Raw genomic sequence first — 25,742 nt, 5'->3', positions numbered from 1 at the left:
TATATATATATATATATATATATATATATATACTTAAACAATTTTAATATATTGCTGAGAACTCCAAGAAATGGTTTTAAAATGATAATAAATATTGGTGACTTCATGTCATCAAGTAATATAATTATTATCTTTTCACTGCTATAGATATTCATATATTTAGCAAAATCTTAGAAATGTGTATTGTAATTTTATTATTTCATTTTTAAATTTTACCATGAATTTTTTTCTAACTTCTAACTTTCTTTCTGATATTTGCTGTCTCCACTGCATGTTCTTCCAAGATTAATGTCTTTATTTCTATCCAATTTGTTGTATCTAATTCAGCAGTGTGTGTGTTTTGTTAGTGACATAGATACATAATCAATATTTGTTTTTCAAACAGAACTGAAATATAAAATAAATCACCTGCAAACTGACAATGGTTATGTTCTTGAGAAGGTAAAAATTTTTCTGATCTTTTTTAAAAATTACTTTCATATTATGGTAAAGGAGGATTATAGTCTACATTCTTTAATTGGAAGTCTCTTTTTTTTTTTTTTTTGCTTTAAACTCATTTTCATGCCAATCAAAGAGAATCATGAGATTTGGTCTCGTTTTGGTGCCTCATCTTCCATGTTCCTTTGAGATTTTTTGAGGAAAAGTACCTGAAATGAATTTTTTGGATTTCAATTAAGCCTGTAACAAGGAATTATAAGAACTCACTAAGCCAAATTTAGACAGTTATCTGTGATAATGGTCTTCAAATTAGCAGCAGACAATAGATAATGCAAAAAAAAATATTCCTAGCATCAACATTTTGGAATTTGTTGCCAGACTTCCTCAGAAAAGTGATCCATGTTCTGAGATATAAATACAGAAAACCCAAAAAAGTTCCTCATGATCTGAAACCCAGCAGTGGTTATAGTGATCAGGTCATCAATCTAATGAGGTCACAAGATATATCCAGAAGGCAATGCAATGGAGAGCATGCACACATTAGCTAAGAGGGACAGTGTAATTTCCAGAGAATATAGTGCAACACTTAGTTTAGAACACATGGAACCATAAATAACATAACCCAAGGACAATGGGAGTTTTCTTGTTTTGAAGTAGGAATTGTTCTATCAGACATTCTATCAGACAAAATCACAGTTCTCAATTTCATTTATGAATTAGTAGATAATATATAAGGAACTGTGCAAAGTACTAAGATATTAAATAAATAAACAGAATTCACTTGGGTGATAAAGACTGAGGTAAAATTTGGTCCAATTAGAATCTTTGTGATTTCTATTTCTGCATTCTATCAGCAATAATCTATTCCCCAAATATATGGTGTAGCAACAGTTCCCAGTTAAGACTGAGTCAGAATTCTCAGATGAAGAAATGAAACGATTTCTAGTCACATGAAAAGATCCTCCAAGTCATTATTAATCAGAGAAATGAAAATGAAGATAACTCTGAGATACCACTACACACCTGCCAGATTGGCTAGAATGACATGGAAAGATAATGCAGAATGTTGGAGGGGATGTGGGAAAATTGGGACACTGATACATTGTTGATGGAATTGTGAATACATCCAGCCATTCTGGAGAGCAATTTGGAACTATGCTCAAAAAGTTATCAAACAGTGCATACCCTCTGACCCAGGAGTGTTACTACTGGGCTTATATTCCAAAAATATCTTAAAGAAGGGAAAGGGACCTGTATGTGCAAGAATGTTTGTGGCAGCCTCTTTGTAGTGTCCAGAAAGTGGAAACTGAGTGGATGTCCATTGACTGGAGAATGGCTGAATAACTTGGGGCATATGAATATTATGGAATATTATTGTTCTGTAAGAAATGACCAACAGGATGATTTCAGAAAAGCCTGGAGAGACTTACATGAACTGATGCTTAGTGAAATGAGCAGGACCAAATCATTATATACTTCAACAACAATACTATATGATGATCAATTCTGATGGACGTGGCCCTCTTCAATACTGAGATGAACCAAATCAATTCCAATAGAGCAGGAATGAACTGAACCAGCTATACCAAGTGAAAGAACTCTGAGAGTTGACTATGAACCACTACATAGAAGTCCCAATCCCTCTATTTTTGTCCACCTGCATTTTTTATTTTTTTCACAGGCTAATTGTACATTGTTTCAAAGTCCGATTCTTTTTGTACAACAAAATAACTAGACATGTATTCATAAATTGTATTTAACTTATACTTTCACATATTTAATATGTATTGGTTAACCTGCTATCTGGGGGAAGGGGTGGGGGGGGAGGGAGGGGAGAAGCTGAAACAAAAGGTTTTGCAATTGTCAATGCTGGGAAATTAATCACCTATGCATACTTTTTTGGTAAAAATAAATAAATAAATAAATAAAGAATGAGGTCTCTAGTGGAGTACCCTAAAAAAAAAAAAAAAAAAAAAGGCTGAGTCAGATTAAAATGTGATTAGAAAACATTTGACAAAATATAATGAAACACTGATTATGATAATAAATAGTTTTCAAAGGCAGTATGCATTTTCAGGGATCCTTATGTCCAATCATATAGCATTCCCACATTTTATTTGCATTTGACAGCACTGTTCTGTTCTTTTATAGCCTTAATGTAAAGATTTTTGAATTCCAATTCAGCAATTATGTTGAAAAGATACATATTTCAGTGTTTTCAAAAATTATTTCCATTAGATATGGAAAAAGAAATATTCATTTAACTCATATATAGTTTATCTTTCCTCAAAGAATGAGAACTATACATTGTTGACATACATGCTAAGACTTAGGATTCAGGGGGAAAATGAATAATTCCAATATTATTAATGTTTTCTAACAAGCAATGTCCCAAGGATCAAAGCAATTGGTTTGATGAGAAGTGCAATGCAGGTTGGAAATACAAAACAATTCCCAGGAAGAACATGTTCTGATGTCCTGCTTAAGGTAATTTGGGGAAATTTTGTTATAGGAATTAGGCACACAAATTGAAGCATGTGTTTGGACACATGGAAAGATTCTGAGTAGTATATGAACAGTTCACTGCCTCTTAATCAGATGCTTATTTTAAGGTACTCAGTCACTGATTTTAGAGGTCACATTTTCCTGTAATAAAATCCCTATTAATTCTTTCAGATTGACCTTCAGCTTCTATTTGATATTAATATTTGACTGGATTTGAAGCCGAGATTTCCCTCTTCATCTCAAAGAACTGAAGCATAGATTCACCAGTCTGATTATTTACATTGTCTTGTTGATCAATGGTAATCACCATATAGGTCAGTCTTGTACTGATAGAGACCAATTGGAAAAAAATTAGATGAAATAACTTGACTTAATCAGTTAGGATCTGGATTGGCAAGTCTGAAGTTTTGCAGTTGATTTTGCTGTTCCTGATGCTCTTGTTATTTTATTTGCTTTTTTGAACTATCCCTTTCTCCTAACCCCCAAAACAGGTAAATTTTTAAAAAGTCATACATCTGAACTTGACTGCCAATTGATGGGACTCCCCCCCTTCTTTTGACCCAGTCTTTACTTGAGATAAATAAAAATCCCACTCTTTTCTTCTCTGCTCACAGATTAGTTTCATTACCTAGGTGTACTGTCGTCACTCTTTTAAGATTCTAGATAGATGCATATATACTCTTTATTTCATTTAGATTGAGTTACAACAAACCAAAATGTATTGGAAGTACTAAGTATAAAAGCAGTTTCTGGAAGTAGTATCCCTTTGCTTCCATGTACTGTAGGACATAGCTACCACAATATAGCTGTTCTTGATATATACTGTGCTATAGACAAAACAAACTCACTAGTCAATTATCCAGTTATTTCTCATTTTATAAAACTCAAAAAGACAGTCTAATATCAATATACAGATAATCTATACACACAAACTGAGCACACAACAAATTCATCATTTCTGCTGTCTTAACAGATTGTTTATTGCTTTATAATTGTTTACACTGTAAGTATTTGCTACTTCTTGTCCATTAACCTGACCATCATCCACAGTCATGGCCAGCAAGTAGATAACAATAGCAGAATTTTTAAAATGTTTAAAGTCATTAAGACAGGAAATAGCTCAAAAGGTACTGAGACAACTAGCATTAGAATCACAAAACTGGGAAGGGCCTTAAAAGTACTGACCATGACATGCATGTCTTTCACATTTCCCATAAGGTAAGAATCACATGATACCCATGAATCATGTCCACCTTCAAACTTTTGAGCCCTTTCCTTTTGGGTCAAGAGTTCTCTCTTTCCCTTAAAGTAATTCTGTGTACTCAAAAGTGTTTTAATATATCTAGGCCAATGTGTGGACATCAGTGAATCTTCATTAGGGCTCCAGAGATGCAATTTCTTCAGTCAGGTAGAAAAGCAGGAGATACCTGATTCTCTGATTTTAATACCCATTTCTCATCATCTATCACAGAAACAGTTTTATGGAATATACCTCAATATTCTTCCTCTTACTCTCTCTAAGCTCTAAGGATCAGTGTTATGGATAGATATTTTAACCCAATCTCTGCAAAACTAATTTATCACCCTTGTAATAATACTTCAATTTCTCCTCAAGGAGGACAGGCAATTGCACAGAGGACAATTGGAAAACATGACCTTGAATTTATATGCACTAAGAACTAAACATCACCACTGAACACCTAAGAATACTTCTATACTCTAGAGCAATTTTTTTTCCCTTCCAAATCTCTATAAAACCTCTCTCAAGGTCCTCTCAAGTATGATCAGAGATTCTTAAACTTAAATTGAATTCTTTATTGAATTCTTCTTATATTGGGGAATTTGCTTTAGCCATTGGGGTATCATTCCTAAAATTTTGCCCATACAATTACAAAAGCTAGAAAAAAAAAAAACAAATTAAAAAAAAATTAAACACCAAATTAGAAATTCTGAAACTCAAAGGAAAGATTAATAAAATTGAAATTAAGAAAATTATTGAACTAATAAAGAAAACTAAGAGTTGGTTTTATGAAAAAAAAACTAACAAAAGTAGATAAAATTTTGGTTAATTTGATTAGAAAAATTAAAAAAAATATATCATCTGAGTCAAAAATGAAAAATGTGAACTTAGTACCAATGAGAAAAAAATTAAAGCAATAATTAGTAACTATCTTTCTCAAATGTATATTAGTAAGTCTGTCAATCTAACTGCAATGGCTGAATATTTGCAAATACATACACTGTCCAGATTAACAGAAAAGAAAATACATTACTTAATTCCATTTTACAAAAAGAAATTGAACAAGCCATTAACAAATTCCCTAAGGGAAAAAAAATTCTGCAGGGCCATATGAAATCACAAGTGAATTCTACCAAACATTTAAAAACCAATTAATTTCAATATTATGTAAACTATTTGGAAAAAATAGGTAAAGAAAGAATATTGTCAAACCCCTTCTATCACACAAATATAGTACCTAAACCAGGAAGAATAAAAAATAGAGCAAGACAATTACAGACCAATCTCTCTAATGAATATTGATGAAAAAAATTTAAATAAAATATTAGCAAAGTGATTACAGCAACTTGAAAGCAGGATAATATGCCATGACCAAGTGGGACTATACCAGCTATGCATGGCTGGCTCAATATCGGAAAACTATTTCCATAATTGACCATATCAATAACAAAATCAACAGAAGTCATATGATGATCTCAATAGATGCAGATAAAGCTTTTGCAAATTACAGAACTCATTCCTATTAAAAAACACTACAGAGCAAAGGGATAAAAGGACCTTTCCTTAAAATAAAAGGCAGTATCTATATAAAACCAACAGCAAACTTTAATTGTATTGAAGAGGACCTAGAGGCATTCCCACTAAGATCAGCGGTAAAACAAGGATGCCGATTATCATCATTATTATTTAACATTGTACTAGAAATGTTTGCTTTAGCAATAAGAAAATAAAAATAATTAGAATAGGCAATGAGAAAATAAAATTATCACTCTTTCCAGATGATATGATGATATACTTAGAGAATTCTAGAAAATTATTCAAAAACCTACTGGTAACAATTCACAGCTTTAGTAAAGTTTCAGGATATAAAATAACCCCACACAAATCATCAGCATTTCTATATATTATTATACGTCCCATCACCAAGAGATAGAAAGAGAAATTATATTTAAAATAATAGTATTCAAAATAAAATATTTGGGTATCTACCTGATAAAACAAATCCAAGAACTACAGGAACACAATTACAAAACACTTCTCACACAAACAAAGTCAGATCTAAACAACTGGAAAAATATCAATTGCTCATGTGTAGACTGAGATAATATAATCTAAAAGAAAAACTCTGCCTAAATTGGTCTACTTGTTCAGTGGCATACCCAATCACGCTGCCAAAAATATTTTACAGAACTAGAAAAAAAAATAACAAAATTTACTTGGAAGAAAAAAAAGGTCAAGAATATCAAGAGAATTAATAAAAAAAAAATTAAGAGAGAGAGAGAGAGAGAGAGAGAGAGAGAGAGAGAGAGAGAGAGATATATATATATGATGGCTTAGCATTACCAAATCTAAAACTATATTATAAAGCACTAGTTATCAAAACCATTTGGTACTGACTAAAAAAAAAAAAAAAAAAAAAAAAGAATGATGAATCAGTGTAATAGATTAGATACAAACAAGACAATAATCAAGTCCTACAGTAATGTAGTTTTCTAAAATATATATTAAAAAAAAGAACTGTGTTAAATTTATCAGAATAAAAATCATTTCCCAATTGATAAATGGCCAAAATATATAAACAAACAATTTTCAGACAACAAAATGAAAGCCATTTATACCTATGTTAAAAAATGCTCTTAATCATTATAGATTAGAGAAATGAAAATTAAAACAACTTTGAGTTAATACCTCATACCTCTCAGACTGGCTAAGATGACAAGAAGATATAATGATAAAGGCTGGAGCAGATGTGGAAAAACTGGAATACTAAAGCATTGTTGGTGGAATTGTGAAATGTTCTAACCATTCTGGAGAGCAGTTTGGAATTATGCCAATGGGTTATAAAACTATGCATACCCTTTTAACCAGAAGTCTCATTACTGGATTTGAATCCCAAGGAAATCATAAAAGAGGGAAAAGGACCCGCATGTGCAAAAGTATTTGTAGTATCTCTTTTTGTGGTAGCAAAAAATTAGAAAATGAGTAAAAGCCCATTAATTATGGAATGGCTAAATAAGTTGTGGTACAATGAATGGCTAAATACTTGTGCTATATGAAAAAAAAAGGAATATTATTGTTCAATGAAAAAATGATTAACAAACTAATTATAGAAAGGCCTGGAAAGATTTACTTGCACTGACTGATGCCGAGCAAAACAAGCAGAACTAGGAATACAGTGTACATACACAATGACAGCAAGAATGTGTAATGATCCACTGTGAAAGGTTTGGTTCTTCTCAGAGATTCAGTGATCTAAAACTATTTCAATAGATTTTGGACCGAAAATAACATCTCCATCCAGAAAAAGAAATAAGGAGACTGAATATGAATCAACACATTCAATGTTCATTTTTTTTTTCTGGTTTTTATATTTCCTACGGTTTTCCCCCTTTGCTCTGATTTTTCTCTCTTGCATGATTAATAAAGCAACCGGTATTTAAAAAGGTTAGCCTCATGTTATTTTTTTCATCTTTATATGCATGGCATATATATATATATATATGTGTGTGTGTGTGTGTGTGTGTGTGTGTGTGTGTGTGTGTAAAGATACATATGTATGTATATATGTATATAAATACTGAATCAAAGTACTGTTTAATGCATTTCAAACTATTTAGATGGCTTGAGTAATGCAGTATTAACAAATAAGTTGAAGTCAACTTAGAGCAAAATTTTCAGGGGAGTTCCCAGTTCTCAAACAATCTGTCCCTAGAATTATATTTTTCATGTTTTAGTGAATAAATTGACTAAAAGAATAACAGTGGCATGCACATAAAGTGTGTTGATGACACAAAGCAAAGAGGCAGCTAACACATTGGACAATAGTCAGATTCCTAAAAATGTCTTCCAGGCAATAATAGTGGGTTAAATAAGTTAAGACAGAATACAGTAGGAGAGGAAAAAAAAGCAGTTTATTGAAATTAAGGGACAATTATAAATTATTAAAAACTATGAGATGAGTATGTGTTAGTAGTTTATTTGACAAAACACATGCTCTATTTTAGTAGAGCACACATTTAATATAAGTCAACAAGGTGATCTAGTAGTCAAATATTAATATTAGGTTATAGCATTTATCGAGATGATTTTTTAATTTTTGTTTTTCTGGAACAATGGATATTATAGTACAGCTATCTTCTTTTTTCATTGGATCATACAGAGGGTTTTGTATTCAATTATGTATAGACGGCATAGCATATAAAAAATGCCATTAAGAAGTTAGGGTATGTCAAAAGGAAATATTTCAAGATGTACCTCGAGTTGAAGGTAGGACATGGAGTATTGGGCTCAGGGATTTCACTAGTAGTTTGATTGGGAGAGTATATAGAGTCCATGAAAGCAAATTGTACAATAATGAAGCTGAAAATGGAGGTGGGACGATTATTGTACAAGGATTTTAGAGCTCATCTGAGAGCAAATACTGACTATTCTTGAGCAATCTTCCAAGATTCCCTGACAATGATGACAAAATTCTTTGTTTTGTGAACTCATTTCACATAGGGAGTAAAAGAATTTACACACCAGACTATATTAAAAGAATTTTATCTTGGGAGCTGTAGAAAAATGGTTAAGATGTAGAGAAAATAGAAATAGAATTGGAGAGAATGACAGTTCCTTGTAAAAAGTCATGAGAGCCAAACTTAGGTGCTGATCATGATCAGGGACAAGTACACAGTTGGTAGAAAAATGTCTTAGAATTAAAATCAATATGAAAGCATTTGATTGATTGGATAAAATAAATGGGGAAGAAGAGGGAAGAATGAACAATGACTAAGGTAACTTGGAGAAGGGTGATATTTGAAAGCCAAAAGGAAGGTGTTTGGAAGAGGAACACATTTTGAGATACTTCCTGGACATTGCAGAAAAGATATCCTGTCACAGGTTTCCAAGTGAGAGAATGGAGGGAGAAAGATAAAGAAGAGCTCAATATAAAAAAGAAAAGGGAGGAGTGAGAGAAGAATGAAGAAGGATAAGGGAGCATAAAGAGAAAGATAAGCAGAGAAAGAGAGGGACACAGAGAAAATGAGACAGAAATACAGTGTATTTTATCTGTACGTGTGTAGCTTGATTCATAGTATCCAAAAATTGTAGAGATGTCCCCAAGAAATAGACAGTTACTGAATGTCAATATGTTATTGGAAACCTTGGAGAGAGCAGAGTGAACAGTGTCAGTTGAATAGTGGGGTTGACAACTAGAACTCTTTTCAGCAAGAGATTGAGAAATTAGTGGATGGTGAGGAAGCAAAGTCAACATGTGTCATTTATTCTTTCTAGGACTTCGATCTCAAAATTGGGTGCAGACATCATATCCAGATGATAACTTGAAAAGAGAAAATTAAGTGATGAATTTGGGTTTGTTTGTTTTTCAATAGAATTGAGCATATTTGTAAGAGAAGCTGAGAGTGAATCTGAGACATAAACAAGGATAAAGCAAGATGGGAAAGGATTGAGGATATAATAAAAAGAAGGGAAGCATGTGTAAAGATCAAAATGGTGATTTGATGTAAAGAGCATGTGCAGTGAAGGAACTAGTAATAATTTCCTCCATTTTCCTAATAAGACAGGAGCAATAAAGGAGGCATTTGGGATTTGAGGAAAATTTGAAATAGCTACTGGAGATCATGATATAGAAATTTATTTGAAAAATAGTCCAGATTTGTATTATAATAGCAAGGACAGCATCAGATTCAACAAAAAGACTTTATTAAAGAAATTAAAATGAGATTTAAAATAGCATGCTTTTGATATCTTTTCTAGTGAATAACCTCAAGAAGATAAGTAAATAAATGCATATGGTACATGCTATCAAAGGCTGATGGTTTGAAATGTCATAAAAGGCACCTCTACTAAATTCTTGATCTACTGATCAAGGAGAAGTTCAAGTTCAAGGACAAGGTTTAAGTAAAATTGGTTTTGATTCAACAGCACAAAGAAATGAAAATTAAACCATATACTTGTTTGGACCCCTATTTATTTTATACTTTCATAGAATGTAAACTTCTTGAAAGCTTAGTCTGACTTAAGGACCAGCACCTATATTCAGGCATACAATCAGTGCTTATAATTACTTATTATTTTCTTGATTTTGCTTTACTGAATTAAAGGACTGTGTGTGTGTGTATACAGAGAGAGAGATATGGAGGGAGGGAGGAAGGGAGAGAGAAAGAGAGAGAGAGAGAGAGAGAGAGAGAGAGAGAGAGAGAGAGAGAGAGAGAGAGAGAGAGAGAGAGAGAGAGAGAGAGAGAGAGAAAGAGAGAGAGAGACAGAGAGAGAGAGAGAGAGAGAGAAAGTCTCTGTGCTTATCATTTTATTTTGATAATATACATATACATAAGTAATATATACATTTTGCTAATATATCACACAAATACTAAATATTATATACTCGAGAATACTATGGCTCAAATATGTTTCAAAAATAGTTTTCAAAGGAAAAGTGACAGGAAAGGAAAACTAAGGGAAACTCTGGTTTCTACTCTGAAATCTTATTACGCTTGGTTATAAGAAATTACAATTTCTAGATATGAATACCCTGAAACAGAAATAGATAACTATTAATTAAAGCTGTGTCTGCTTTTTTTTTAACTTTATGGATTAGTCATATGGGTTATTTTTGAAAGTCTGGTTTAACTTTTAGCGAATGAACCTGAAACCTGTCAAACAAAGCCAAATCATTGGTTTGCTATCATCCGTTAATTCCAAGAAATGATTTCTGTTCCAACAAAATATGGCACGCAATCAAACCTCATCACACCAATCTTGGTATTAACTGTTTACCATCATTTTTATAATTAAAAGCTTTGCTAAATAAAATTGCATTTTCAACTAACATTTACAGGCTCTTCACAGTAAACATTCTAGAGGTGGAAACTGTAGCTCTCACTCATCATACATTATGCATTTGTTATGACTCATATCATTCTCATGTCTAATTGCAAATGGTATCCAGGCTATTCCTGTCTATGCAATGCTGCCACATGTCTTACAAGGCCGATGTTTAGAGGCACACGGAGAAATCATGCTTGACAAGGAATGTCACACAGATATGCCATTAAATGAGACATTATGTAATCCAACCTTGATGAAGGACTTTATGCAAAATTCATAACACTCATCTGAGTCCAAGACTGGTGTGTGCCTTTATCAGATAATACCACCTTGAGCAGTCTGTTTTTATAGCTATGATCTCTGACCCACATCTCATCTTTTTTAATGAAGGTGACACAAAATGCCTCCCAAATTCTTAAAAACATTTTATCCATGGTGACATTTTATAGCCAGTTCACTACGGAACAGTTGTACGGAGAAAGACAGAAGTATGTAGAAGACTAAAAATAGGAGTTTCAAGAAGGATCAAATTTGCATATTAGTTTTTTTTTCCAAATTTCAATCACAGCAGCACCACCTATTGGCAGATCTTCAGTGTTTTATCTAAAGGACCTGGCTTATATGGAATTTTTCCCAGTATAATTGCTTATAGATAAAAGCATGCTTTTGAAATCTACTTATTACAAGTCACTCACATAATACAATTACATAAATGAACATTCCATTTTTATAATAATGTGCAGCATAAATATTTTAGTCTAGATATGTCCTTCAGAATGGGATTCCAGAGTGAGTCCCTCTGGAAATCTCTGAACGCTACCCTAAAGTAAAATAAACGTTTCCTTTGAATTATACATTTAAAAAAAAAGAAAGAAAATAAAGAGTTTGACTTTTTGTGAAGTTGTTTCTCAACTGACCTGAAAGACACCCTTGAATAAAAACACAGTCGGGGAATCATTTCTACTTCCTTTATCCTTCATTTATACCTAGCCTGAAAAGTGTACAGTAGCACATTTTGACATGGATTCCTGTTCAGAACAATTTCCCTTGCCAAAATAATGTCATTCCCTCATTGTCCTATGGTATAAGGTAATTGTGTTTTAGAATGGAACTGGATTTTGTAATATCTAATTATCTTATTTCTAGCCATGGCTCAAATTATTAATATCTCACAGGAGCTCCAACGTGATGCAGAAAGAATTGAGAAATGTTCTTTCTGTCGTGAACGGCATTAGAAGAAATATAGCCTTCTTGGGTAAGAAAGGGGATGCATTTCAGTGAATCTACAAAGGCGTAAAGAATATAGGCACTATAGGGATGAGTTGCAGGATGTCAGTTGAGCAAGATTATAGTATGAAACCCCTTTAAGTACCAACAAAATAATATCAAGAATTCCAGAAAAAAAAAAAAGAAAGAAAAAACTAAATTAAAAAGTTTAGCATCTGTCTCTGGAAGAAAGGTTGATGAGATTACTGAGAGGGAAATTTGATTAAGTACAGAAAAGCTAAGGAAGGGAGGGATGTGGCCTTTGTTTTATCAAGGAAGGGGATTTAGAGAGAAACAGACTTAGTTAAAAGCAGGGTCATTATGACATTTTGGAATATCATCCAGAAGGAATGGGAGTTTCTCTTTCTAAGGTAGCCCTCAGATCTCAACCTTTACCTATTTAACTAGGCTTTCTCAAGTGAACAGAGAGCTACATTTGAAGAGAAAGAGATCATTTAATGACAGGACTTCCATTACTGCCTTCACTATAAGCCACTCAAATAATACCAAACCAGTAGGATTTTGAAGTTACTCCATACATGAACATTTGTCCTTAGATTTCTGATGTTAAGGAATCGCTTTGAAAATAATCTTCAGGTGATATAACACAAAGGTGTCAAGTATGTGGCTTCTAAGCACATTAAAATATCATTGAGAAATATTTAATACAATATAATATAAGACAGATAAAGGCTATTTTGTGGTTTTCTTAGTCATTATGCTGCTGGCAGGGATCCCTATGGATGGAGTGGAGAGCTTTCTATTTGAGTTTCACATCATTCTCTAGTGAACCTGAAGTTACATCCACTTGTCCCTAGTCCAAATTTGGCCTTAGATACTTACCATGTGATTTTGGGCAAACCTGACAGCCTCAATTTCTTCTACTATAAAATGGGAATAATACTACCTCTCAGTAATTTGTGAAGGCCAGCTGACAACATAAAGCGCTTCTAAGAGTACTAAAGATTTCTTGTGTCCTTCCCTCTTTCTTTTGGCAATATCATTTCAGATACCCATGTAGAAATCTAGACATGTACAATTTTGTAAATTTATTTTGTAAATGACCATAAGAGACAGCTGGTCCGAACCAACTAAATGCATGACTCCTTTAAAAAATCTCCTTCTTTCCAGACTGGGCTGGAATGAACATTAGAAGTCATCTAGTCCATCCAACTGATTTTTTAAAATGAGTAATCCAAGGTCTAAAATGATGAAGTGATCCATTAACAGTCCTACAAACAGTAGAGGCTGTTTGGGGATGTCATCCTCTGGTTCCACAGCCACTGCTCTCTGCCTTGACCGGTTTGCCTGAGAAAGCCTGCCCTTCAATCTTTTCCTTCTTTAAACTGGCCATTATAATACCACCCAAGCAAATTTCCCAGCAGAAATGAAAAAGCAGCAATATTAATTTTTTAAATTTTTTTACAAATTTAGCAACAGTAAAAATAACATCACTAGATAGCTTTATGATCATTTTATTTTTTGCAAAAATGCTCTTTTAGTCTATAATCTAACTTTTATGTATGTATATATAATCTAAGTCATTATCTATTTTCTCTCATCTATCTCTCTTCTATCAATCTATTACCTATATATGTATGCATGTATCATCTGTCTTTTATCTTGTGTCTATATATAATTTATCACCTATCTATGATCTATCTTCTACCTACCAACCACCTATCTTCTATATATCCATCTATCATCTATGTATGTTTCTATTTATCTATCATATATCTGCTATCATTTGTTTATTTACTGCCTATCTACCATCTATCTATCTGTATATGATCTATATGTCTATCATCTATGTATCTGTCATCTATCTACTTTCTATCTACCATCTATCTTCAATATTCTATTTATCTATCATCTATGTATCTATTTATCCATTCTTCTTCTATTTATTTTCTATCACCTCTCTTTCTCTGTATATATATATATATATATATATATATGCATATATATATATATATATATAATATATATTATCTATATATCCCTGTCATCTATTTATTTATCTATTTAATCTCTCCTCATAACAATACTGTGAAATATACGCTGTTACTATACTCATAGTTCAGCTGAGAAAACTAATAGTAAAATAGTATAAATGACTTGGCTAAGGTAACCAGCTAGAAGGATCTGTCTGAAGTAGGCTTCAAAGTAAGGTCTTATTCATTCCATTTCCCTAATTTGTCCCTAATTAATTTCCCTAATTAATCCCTAATCTCCCTATTCATTGCATTTCCTTGTCACTTTAATCCTAAAAATGCCATTGAGGATTACAGAACTCTCATTCTATTCTACTCTCTTTTACCCTTCCAATTAGTTCTGACATTTCTCATTTCTCTATAATGAACTTTCTCCATGTCTCTTCCTAGTATATATTTTCTTCTTCAAGTCCTAGCACAGATTCTACCTCCTCCATAAGATCTTCCTTGATGCCCTGTGTGTATACTTATCATATGTTTATATATAGCTATCTCTCTATGGATATATCAAAACCAATCAGAGACTGACTAATTTCTATAAATTTGGCTCATTTCCCAATATGTTTGAGAAATGAGACCTTTGTAAGAGAAATCTGCCCTCAATTTTCTGTTTTCCTTTTAATTTACAGTGTATTATTAGTGTGTATATGTGTGCTTCTGCATGTGAATGCTCACGTGTGTGCGCAAAGGCTCTTAAATTTCATATAATGCAAATTATCCACTTTACATGCTATGTTGCTTTTTATCTCTTGTTTGGTCATCAACTCCTACCTTATCCATAGATGTGACAGGTGCATTTCTCTATCCCTCTAATTTACTTATGTCATCATCCTTTATGTCGAAATAATTTGTCCATTTTGACCTTGTCTTGATTTACAGTATGAAATGTCAAATCTATCTGTAGTTTTTGCCAAACTGCCTTCTTGTTTCGGGGAAAGGTTTTTTGCAGAAGGTAGAAGTTTTGCTGAGACTTAAAAGAAGCCAGGAAAAGCAGGAGGCAGAGATAAGCAGAGGGGGCATTCCAGGCTTGGGAGATAGCCAGGGAAAATGTACTGTCAGGAGATAAATTTTCTTTGTGAGGAAGAGCACAAATATTAAATAAATTGAAATAATCAAAATTATATTTGTTATTAATAACTACTTTCATATCTGGAAAATGAACTAATCTTACCCACAAATATCTTTCCCCTCAAATTTGGTCAAATAATAAATTTTAGAAAGGGATTTGTTGGTTTTCACATATGCATCAAACCATCAACCTTGTCTATAATGCTTTCTCTGAAATAAGACTAACATTCAGTTCCCTTGATTTGAGAAAATAATCTCATCAAATCATCAGACATAAATATGTTTACCCCATTCTCCTTACAATTTTCCCCTTCCAAACACAAAAACATATATATTCACTTTCATGCAATATTAAAAGGGTAATACTGAATTTCCTAGGATCTAAATTAAGTTGGGTCAATCACATAACTTTGAATTTTACAATTTTTTAACAATGCATACATATGCTTAAACTCTTCTCTCTTTAAAATCCTAATGCTAATCATTTCTTGTATGAATACATTTCACCATGCACCCTATATAATAAGCAGGAGCTGTCAATTCTCTATAATTTTGTGGTGACTGCCTCCCATTTACACAGTTATTATATTCTTGCAGGCTAATTGGTAATTATACCTAAATTGGGGGGCTAGGAAATTTTACTTACTGTTGTGGAAAACTACCTGCTATTCTCCTCTATAATTTTCCCTTTTAGGCAAAGACTTTATTCTTTATTTATTTAGAATATCTTCAAAGAAGGTTGTAGAGTTGGCTTCTTTCAAAAAAACACAGGTTACATAAGAACCCTTGAGTCTATGAAACCTGGGGAATAAGGAGGGAAATGATGCTACTGAGTATTACAGAGAGAGAATTGACTCTCTTACTCTTGCTTCTGGCCAGATTTTATCAGTCTGGCTCTAAGACTCTTATGCCATTCATAGCAAAGCCAATTATATTATGATTATTTTTCTAGGATTCTCTGGGATTTTGACCCATAAAAACAGTAGGGGATTTGGCGTTAGGAGATTATTTCTTCTGATATTTATAATTTGGCTATTATCGGGATGGTTCTTTCATCTTTTTTTAGTTTCAGTTTTGTGATCTATAAAATGGGCACACAATTGGTAGTATTTACTTTACAAAGATATCGCAAAGATTTTTAAAGCATTTTAGAAAACATAGAATGTTTTATACTTAGCTATGTAGACTCAGGGGTAGTAAACATAAAGAATAGCCTTAAATAAAATAAAACTTTTTTTTTTTTAATTTTGCAAATGAGAAGCCTTTAGCCCCAAGAGACATGGTCAAAGTAGCATCAGTAACTGACAGAGATAATATGTAACCTAGATTTTCTGACTTCAGATGCAGATTTTTTTTTCTCCTATAACAATGGTGATTACCTAAAAGCCAACTATCATGACAATGGTTACTTCTGCTCCTGGACAGCTAAGAGGCACAGTGAATAGAGTTCTGGGCTAGGAATCACAATTGTTTCCCTGGATTCAAATCTGCTCTCAGATACTTATTAGCTGTTTACCTCAGTTTCCTCATCTGTGAAATGGGCTGGAGAAGGAGAATAGCAAACCATTCTAATATCTTTGCTGAGACAACCTCAAATGAGATCAGAGTCAGAAATGACTAAACAAGTGAATAGTAAATATTCCTGTTCTTGCTACCTAAAATCCAACTATCGTGACAATGATTACTTCTGCTCCTGGACAGCTAGGAGGCACAGTGAATAGAGTTCTGGGCTAGGAATCACAATTGTCTCTCTGGATTCAAATCTGCTTTCAGATACTTATTAGCTGCTTACCTCAGTTTCCTCATCTGTAAAATGGGCTAGAGAAGGAGATAGCAAACCATTCTAGTATCTTTGCTGAGACAACCTCAAATGAGATCAGAGTCAGAAATGATTAAACAACAGAATAGTAAATATTCCTGTTCTTGCTTCTATAACTTTCTGATCTTGATCTTAGGCAAAAGGCCAACAAGGGATACTATGTTTTGACAAATAAAATTATTTTTTCAGGAAGAGAATTTAAGTAGAAAAGTAAATTGGAATAAATGGTTATGTGGTTGTAAAAGGAGGAACGAGAACTATATTCACAGGTGAACCTCACAACTCCCTTACTGATAGCCCTAAAACCAGAATTCTGACCCCCAAGCCCAATTATATCTACCATTATCCCAAAGGCACTCAATTTTCTCCAGATTTCCTAGCTTAGATATTGACAAACCTTGTTCTCCAAATTTACAATATTGAAAAGTACTTTGTTATTATATTTCATCTCTTCTTAAAATTAACCCTTATTAGATACAATAATAAGTATTATTCTTTAACACATCTGTGCACTTTTTCCCATAGTGAAACAGAGAGAACAAGGATTATTATTACTAGTTTGCAGACAAGGAAAGTGAGATTCAAAGAGCTCTTGGTCATGCCATGGAAGTAGGACATTAACAGAATTTCTAATTCTAAATTTCTAAATGCTAAAAAAATTAGCATAATTTCAACTTTTAGCCAAAAGTTCATTTCACTAAAGGAAAGAGTTAAAAAGTAATGCATTAGTCAACCAATTAACTCAAATATCCTAAGCACTTATCAGGTACGGTGAAAAGCAGGGTAGAAATACAGCTCCTGTTTTCAAGGAGTTCATGCAAACAACCTGGGATTAAAGATTGAGAAAGACTTCTTGTAGACTAGCAAACTTGAGTGGAGACTTGAAGGAAGCTGTAAAGCAAAGGTGAGGAGGGAGAATTGCACAAGCTGGAGATGGGCACACGTGAAATTGAGGCTGGGATAGCCAAAAAAGTTGATCGGGGAAGATTTTTTTTTGGAAGAAAAAAGGCAAAGAAAGGTATTACAAATTTCATTTACCCTAAGAGAAAACAGGCAAAGGTCATCATTAATCTGCAGTAGATAGCTGGTACGGGCTTCTTCTGTGTGATGGGACAATCCAAAACAAAAGTGGATGATTTCTGTTTTGCATTTGAGAGGGCACACAGCTAGCTTCCTCCATAATAAAAGGGCTCAAATATTCTTTCACACTATTTTTATTGAATAGTAAGCTTTGAAAAATTATGGATATGTTATAGAGAAAAATAATATGGGATAAAAATGCCATGGCAACTGTGTATCTGGACAACAACTGGGAGACTTGCTGCCTACAGAAAGTGAGGCAAACATAGCCTGTACCCATTATCACTGAATCCAGTGATAGAAAGAATCATGAGCTGAAAAGACAGATCTTTAGATTATATAGGGATCAACAGTACCCACACCACCAGCTTCCCACAAATGACTTTTGTAGCAAGAAAAGAGGAAGTTTGAGTCTAAGAGTCTTAACTTTGTTCTTAGAAGTGCTGGCCCTGGACACAGCCAAAAAAATCCAGCTTGGGAAATATTTGTCATATTGGTTTTCTTCCTTTTGGTTTGGGAATAAAAAACTATATTATCTTTAATGATATATTTCATATGTAGTTAAACAATGATTAAAGAAAATAAGATGGTATGGAGAATCAGATAAAGTATGGGAAGTGAAAAGGAATGATGAAGTTGGTCAAAATTATGAATGAATGCAATGTAGTGTAGGGAATTGGACTTTAGTGTAGGAGGATGGAGACTTTGAATCTGGGCTCCATGCTGCTTTTCTGTTACCTAATTTGTGTGAACCCCCATATTTTCCAGCCAATATTGTGATTCTGTTTATGTAAGGAAGACAGGGAAAAAAAAAAAAACAAACTTCTATTGACATTTAGGTGGTGAATTGAAGTTTATCTGGTAATGGTGACCATCCCCCATTTTTCTGTTTTATCTTCCTTTTATATGCCCAATTATGACAAACACTCCTACATCATTCTTACTCCATTCTATAATAAAATATCTGATATGTTCTTTTTATTCTCTTTCTTCCTTGCCTTCTTAAAAAAATCATCATGTGTCCATCAGTTGGAGAATGGTTGGGTAAATTATGGTATATGAAGGTTATGGAATATTATTGTTCTGTAAGAAATGACCAGCAGGAGGAATACAGAGAGGCTTGGAGAGACTTAAATCAACTGATGCTGAGTGAAATGAGCAGAACCAGAAGATCATTATACACTTCAATGCTGTATGAGGAGGTATTCTGATGGAAGTGGAAATCCTCAACATAAAGAAGATCCAACTCACTTCCAGTTGATCAATGATGGACAGAGGTAGCTACACCCAGAGAAGGAACACTGGGAAGTGAATGTAAATTGTTAGCACTACTGTCTGTCTGCCCAGGTTACATGTACCTTCGGAATCTAATGGTTATTGTGCAACAAGAAAATGGTATTTGCACACATATATTGTATCTAGGTTATATTGTAACACATGTAAAATGTATGGGATTGCCTGCCATCGGGGGGAGGGAGTGGAGGGAGGGGATAATTTGGAAAAATGAATATAAGGGATAATATTATAAAAAATATAATAAAAAAAATCATCATGAATAGTCCATTTTTCTCAATTACCTTCCTCACTATTCAGGGGCAAGTAGGCAGTATTATGTTCCAGTGATAGACCTGGAATCAGGAAGAGTTCAAATCAGACTTAATAACCTTGGACCAATCACGAATATTCTGTTTAGGCTTCTTCAACAGCAGAATGGGAATGATATGAAATATAATTGGTTGCAGTTATTGATATAATTTGTATAATTGTTATTAATATAATTAATATTGTAAGGATCAAATTAGTGCTTGTGAAGCACTAAGCCTTATACTTGACATAGAACCAGCCCTTAAATGCTTTCTCTGGGCAGCTCCATGGCACAGGGGATAGTGTACCTCATCTGGCATCAGGGGTCCTCAGTTCAAATCAAGTCTCAGACACTTAATAGCTGTCTGACCCTGGATAAGTCACTTAACCCTAATTCACTCCTCCAAATAAGTAAACAAACAAAAGTAAATAGATAAGCAAATAAATAAATGATTTTTTCCTTGTACTGCTGACCAAAATCACCAATGTGGATCATTATTTACTTTACAATAATACAAATTTAAATTTAATTAATTATTAATATTGATTATTCATTAAACTAAAATTTTAATTTTTAAAATTTTAATTTAACATAAAAATTTAAATAGCTCTTGAAGGATTGCTTACTCATTATGTATCCTTGATGCGACTTGAACTCAAGCCTTACTGATTCTGAGATCCCTTCTCATGGTTTCTATTAGTCATCAAATAGGTCTGGGTCTCAGTTTCCTTGTATACAGAATCCGGGTTTAGGACACTTGTGTGATATATTTCAGAGAATTGGTGAAATACCAATTCAGAGAATATAGTATCGTATAGGGGTGTTTAATTATGTTGATGATGTTAATTATCACTCTCATTTTCATCACACATTAAGCCTTGCATTGGACTTATCTTAAAAGCAGATTAATAGTGCTAATAGTCCATTTTACAGATGAGGAAAGTAAGGTTCACAGAGAGAAAATAAGCAAGAGCACAGTTTCCTTTGCCTTTCCCAGTGCTCTTGAGTGTAACCTTTTCCACATAAATTGAAGAAATTTGGGAGAGACTAAGGACTTTATAGGGTGTTGAAATCAAGCATTCCCAAGCATCTCTTAAGAGTTAGTGTGCCCTCTATGAATAACTTACAATAGTTTCCGCCCTGAGAAGAGACACAGACTCATGTGAGTTCCCAATGTCAAACGCCTTTTAAGCTCCTGCATTTTCCCATTTAGAGGATATGCTGTAGCGTCATGTAATAAGCTGTGACACAGAGGGATCATTAGTTGCCCAAATCTTTTCATAAATAGTCATTTCTTAAAGAGCTCGCAGCTGTGAATCCCACTGAGTTGCCTACATAGTTAGGCAGGAGTTCTGAGCTTCACCTCGCTGACTGTGGACTACGTAGAATCAGATTTTTATGACAGTTTCTCCATTAGGAATCATATCAAAGCTCATGTGGCACAGAGGGTAGCATGCAAAGAAAAAAAAAAATAATAACCCCGTAGAGCTTAATGGTTGCAAGTGCATCCATGCATTTCAAATGAAAGAGCAGGAAAAGTATGTTGTGTCAATCACAGAGTTGGCTGCAAGGAGAGAAGGAAGGTGCTGAGGGCCAAGGTTGACTGCAAATGTTCAATGACTCTATAAGGAAAAGGGTTCTTAAACCTGTGACTAGCCAGGGGGAAAACCTGAAGCAATCCTACATTTTGTGCTAGAAAATTTGGGTTCAAATTCTGCTTCTCTCATCTACTGGTGGTGACAGTCCAATCTCTTTTCTGGATCTAAGTTTTCTCAGTTGCAAAATATACTCTGTAAAGATGTAAATTTCTCACAATTGCTTCTGAAAATATAGGTTAACTATGGGAATTATGTATGGAAGCACTACAGCTAAACATGAAATTTTTCCTTGCTATAAAAAGAATTCTCTCATACTGAAGGATCATATAGCATCAAGAAGTCACATATATTTAATTGGTTCTGTAACTGTTTCCATACACATACACACTAATACAGACAAGAACAACATTCATAAATGTAGTTCTGGCCCGTGGAGTTTTATAGGTCTCCAAAAAAGTGTCACTGAAGCAGGAAATTGATTGCTTCTTGGCCTGGATTCTCTAAGCTCAATCTTAGATCCTCCACTTCTCCAAAATAACTATACCTAGAAAAAAATCTTGGAAAGGCATTCAGTAGACAGCTATTTTTTTCAGGCAGTACAGAGTTGAAAAGCATCCTGAGTCACCTGTGACCTTTCTACCATGATATTTATTTAGCAATAATTAAGATTTTCTAGTAAATATCATTTATTTAAAATGGAATGATTTAAAAAAGAATTCATTTTTTCTTTGATGGTCTCTGTGTTTTATTAAAAAAGGAAATAGACAAAAAGAATGAAAGGTAATGGGATTGTCTATTTACAAAGAAAATGATACTATAAATGTCTGATTTTTCCCCTTAAATCTAAGGAACATGGGACTGATTTGTACTTAGATTAATTTCCAGGCAACCTAATTATGATTCATTTAATAGTGCCTGGAATTTTATTAGTAACTACTGGATAAATCTTGAAAGCAGAGAAAGTTGGTTCAAATCCCAGCTCTACCACTAATTACTTAAATAACCTTGGGCAACTTCTTTAAGTTAACTGGATTTCCTTTACTACACATGGAAAAATGAGGCCATTGCATTAAGTGATTTCTAAAGTCCATTTTAGCTCTAAATCAATGATTCCCTGACTATGGAAAGTTATTTCAAGTATTCTCTTTTAAATCTAGAAGTAGCAATAGTGATCTTCCCAAGAGACATTGAATAGTTGAGGTTGAGAATCAGTCATCTCTAATGCTGTCCTTGGTTCACTTTGCTTTTTCCAATCCTATCCAATAAATATTTATTGAACACTTGCTATATTTCAGACACAATGCTAAATGCTAGGAAAACAATTTCCCCCCCACATACATATTTTACTTTACTTTTTACATGTATATTAATGTTTGTAATACACATTTATTTATGAATCATATAATGCTGGGAATATAGTTAATAAAAACATACAACCCCAACCCTCAGCAAGTTTAAAATTTAAATGGAGAGATTAAAACACAAAAGGAATCAGGAATGGTTGGGAGTGGGAAGCCAGGATTTCACCATGTTTAGTGGAGTTGAAATCAATCAGAGCAGCAAAGGCAAGTTAAGTTACTAGATAGTCCAGTTTCTCCCCACTTTAAAGGCATTGTGAGGAATTGGATGATCCACCTTCCAAACAAAAGAAAGAGGAGGCAAAGGGATGCGCAGTCCCCCAAGATGGTGAGTTTAAAAGTAAAGAGCTTATCCTGGGAGGGACATCTTGTTCTGTGATGTTGAAACCAGGCAAAGCCACAGAAAGTTTGTTTTAAGAACTTTTTATTGACCAGATGGCATGATATGTTGCTAAATTTTTCTTAACTATAAATCCTGCTATGGGATAATGGAGAAAGAACTGGTTTCAAATTTAGGAAAAGAAGTTAGGTGTAAATCTCACCATTGACATTGTGTGACTGTCAGCAATTCATTTTACTTCCAAGTGTTTTAGTTTAGATTTTAATTTGAAGGGCAATTTCTGACCTCAATTGATAGAAGGCCATTACTCATTCTAGAAATTCCCTTCAACAATAAAGTCATAAAATCCTCTTCCTAACCCCTATCCCTTTACCAATCCCAAAAGCTGTTTGGTTTTGCTAGTCCTATGTCATTTTTTAAAATCTTATTTATTTCTTTAGTGAACCATAAACTAATACCTTAATACCTTAAGAAATAAATTAAGAGGCTGAAATGTCCCCCACAAAATGGCAAGAAACTTGGAATTGTTTTTTAGCCACAAAAAGACCCAGTCTAGAGGAAAATTGTAAAATTAAGGAAATATCATTTCAATTATTTTTTTTGTTCCCAGGTATGTCTGTAATTTTCCTGCTTCCATTTGTTCCCACATATATATTCCCTTTTACTGCCCCATCCCAACTGGGCTTATTTTTGTCATACACACTGTGTATCTATGGGGCAACAAGTTGGTGTGGCAGAAAATGTGCTGTTCTAGGAGTCGGGAAAATCTGAATTTCAATTGTAGTTTATAAGCTTACTACCTTGTTTTGAACAGACCTTAGGATCTAAGCCTCGAATACTGTTTTATAAAATGGAGACAATAACTATCTCTACTTCATGGGGTTGCTGGGAGGATTTAATGAAACAATTTATATAAAGCACTTTTCAAACATCAAAGCACCATATAAATGGTAGCAATTATTGTTATTATTAATAGTCGTTATAGTAGGAAATAGAAGTAGTACTATCTCATCATCTCAAGACCCTCTGTTCTTACTACTTATTAACTGGAAATAAGTATCTTTATAAGTTTTTGTATGTTATTTGTAATGTAAAGAAACAGTTTATCCTACCCTATCTTCCCAAGTAACATGTACATTTTATTACTGTCCTTCTGCATAAACACACACACATAAACTGTTAGCACTACTGTCTATCTACCCAGGTTACTTATACCTTCGGAATCTAATACTTAATGTGCAACAAGAAAATGGTATTTACACACATATATTGTATCTAGGTTATATCGTAACACATGTAAAATGTATGGGATTGCCTGTCATCGGGGGAGGGAGTAGAGGGAGGGAGGGGATAATTTGGAAAAATGAATACAAGGGATAATATTATAAAAAAAAAATTACTCATGCATATATACTGTGGAAAAAAATTCTAAATTAAAAAAAAATAAATAAACACACATTTCTAAACTAAAAACAGACTAAATTTAATGATGGGGCTGTCCATCCGGCCCCATTTCCCAAGAGGAAAGAATGGTGTCCTACAGGCTTAGGAGTAGATATTTTGGGATGACACTGAAGACTTTTGATTCTGTCGTGCATTATTATTTTGATCTGGTACCTTTATCTTTGTCTAGCTTGGAAAATGAATGCACTCAATTACACAAAGTTTTTGATTCAGGACCCCTGGGATCAATTATATTAAGTCCATTTTTTGTAGGTATTTATGAGGCGCCAGATTCTTAATGCGTGTTTTATCTCTCTGTCTGAGTTGTTTAGGACAGCCAAGTACATATCACTTTTCTGTTTAAAGTATTTGAGAGAAGAAACGACTGAAAGAATTCTCTCTATAATTAAGCTTTAGAGAAAATCACACACATGGATATTGGATGACCAAAAAATCCTTAAGCAGCTGCTGTATGGGCTAAAAAAAAAAAAGCAGATGTAAACATAGTAACTAAAAGAAGCATTATTGGCCTCCTAAAATTTTAGTAACCTGCTTTTTAAAACCCAGCACAATCTGGCTCCAACTTACTTTTTTTTAGACATCTCATATAATTTCCCTAGACTCATTCTACAATCCAGTCAAACAGGACTACTGGCTGCTTCTTTGACATGGCATTCTATCATTTTTGGTGACTTTATATAAGTTATGTCCCCTGACTCAAGCACACATATTGTATCCTTATTCTTACCTGTAATAATCCATATTTTCCTTCACAGCTCAGCTCAGGTGATCCTGTCCTTTGTAAAGCCTCAATTGAAGTCTCTGATTGTTAATGTTCTCTCCCTCTCTAAATTGCCTTTTATTTACTTAACCTGGAACAAATTGTGTTCTCTGGTAGAACTCCAGATCCTAGAGGGCCTGGTTATCTCTCTCTTGTATTTCTATCCTTTGCGGAGCAGAGTTTTTGCACATAGTTATCTGAATGATCTAATAAGAGAAAGTTTGGATATTCATGATTATTCTAGTTTCTACTGCCTAAGGTCTAGTCATTTGACATTTCACCCCGCTCCTGAGTTCTCTAGCACCTTTAAGGTAAATGGGGAGTGTGTTGTCTCTGTGCCATTGGTACAAGCTCCAGTTTGGGGGATTCTGGACTCCAATTTCATTTCAACACTTAACA

General features: G+C 33.6%; 1 long non-coding RNA gene across 1 annotated transcript in view; it reads right to left on the bottom strand.

Annotated features, from left to right (window-relative positions):
• LOC141545566 (uncharacterized) overlaps nt 1-25,439 on the bottom strand; it is a 393,034-nt gene extending 367,595 nt beyond the window's left edge. The window contains exon 1 of the long non-coding RNA XR_012483068.1: nt 25,311-25,439. This is a non-coding gene — a long non-coding RNA (uncharacterized LOC141545566). The remainder of the gene's footprint in view (nt 1-25,310) is intronic.
• Nucleotides 25,440-25,742: the final 303 nt, after the last annotated feature.

This window comes from Sminthopsis crassicaudata, chromosome 6 (assembly GCF_048593235.1).
Source record: "Sminthopsis crassicaudata isolate SCR6 chromosome 6, ASM4859323v1, whole genome shotgun sequence".
Taxonomy (NCBI): Eukaryota; Metazoa; Chordata; class Mammalia; order Dasyuromorphia; family Dasyuridae; genus Sminthopsis; species Sminthopsis crassicaudata.
The sequence above is the reverse complement of the archived record's forward strand: the minus strand, read 5'-3'. Positions and strand labels throughout refer to the sequence as shown.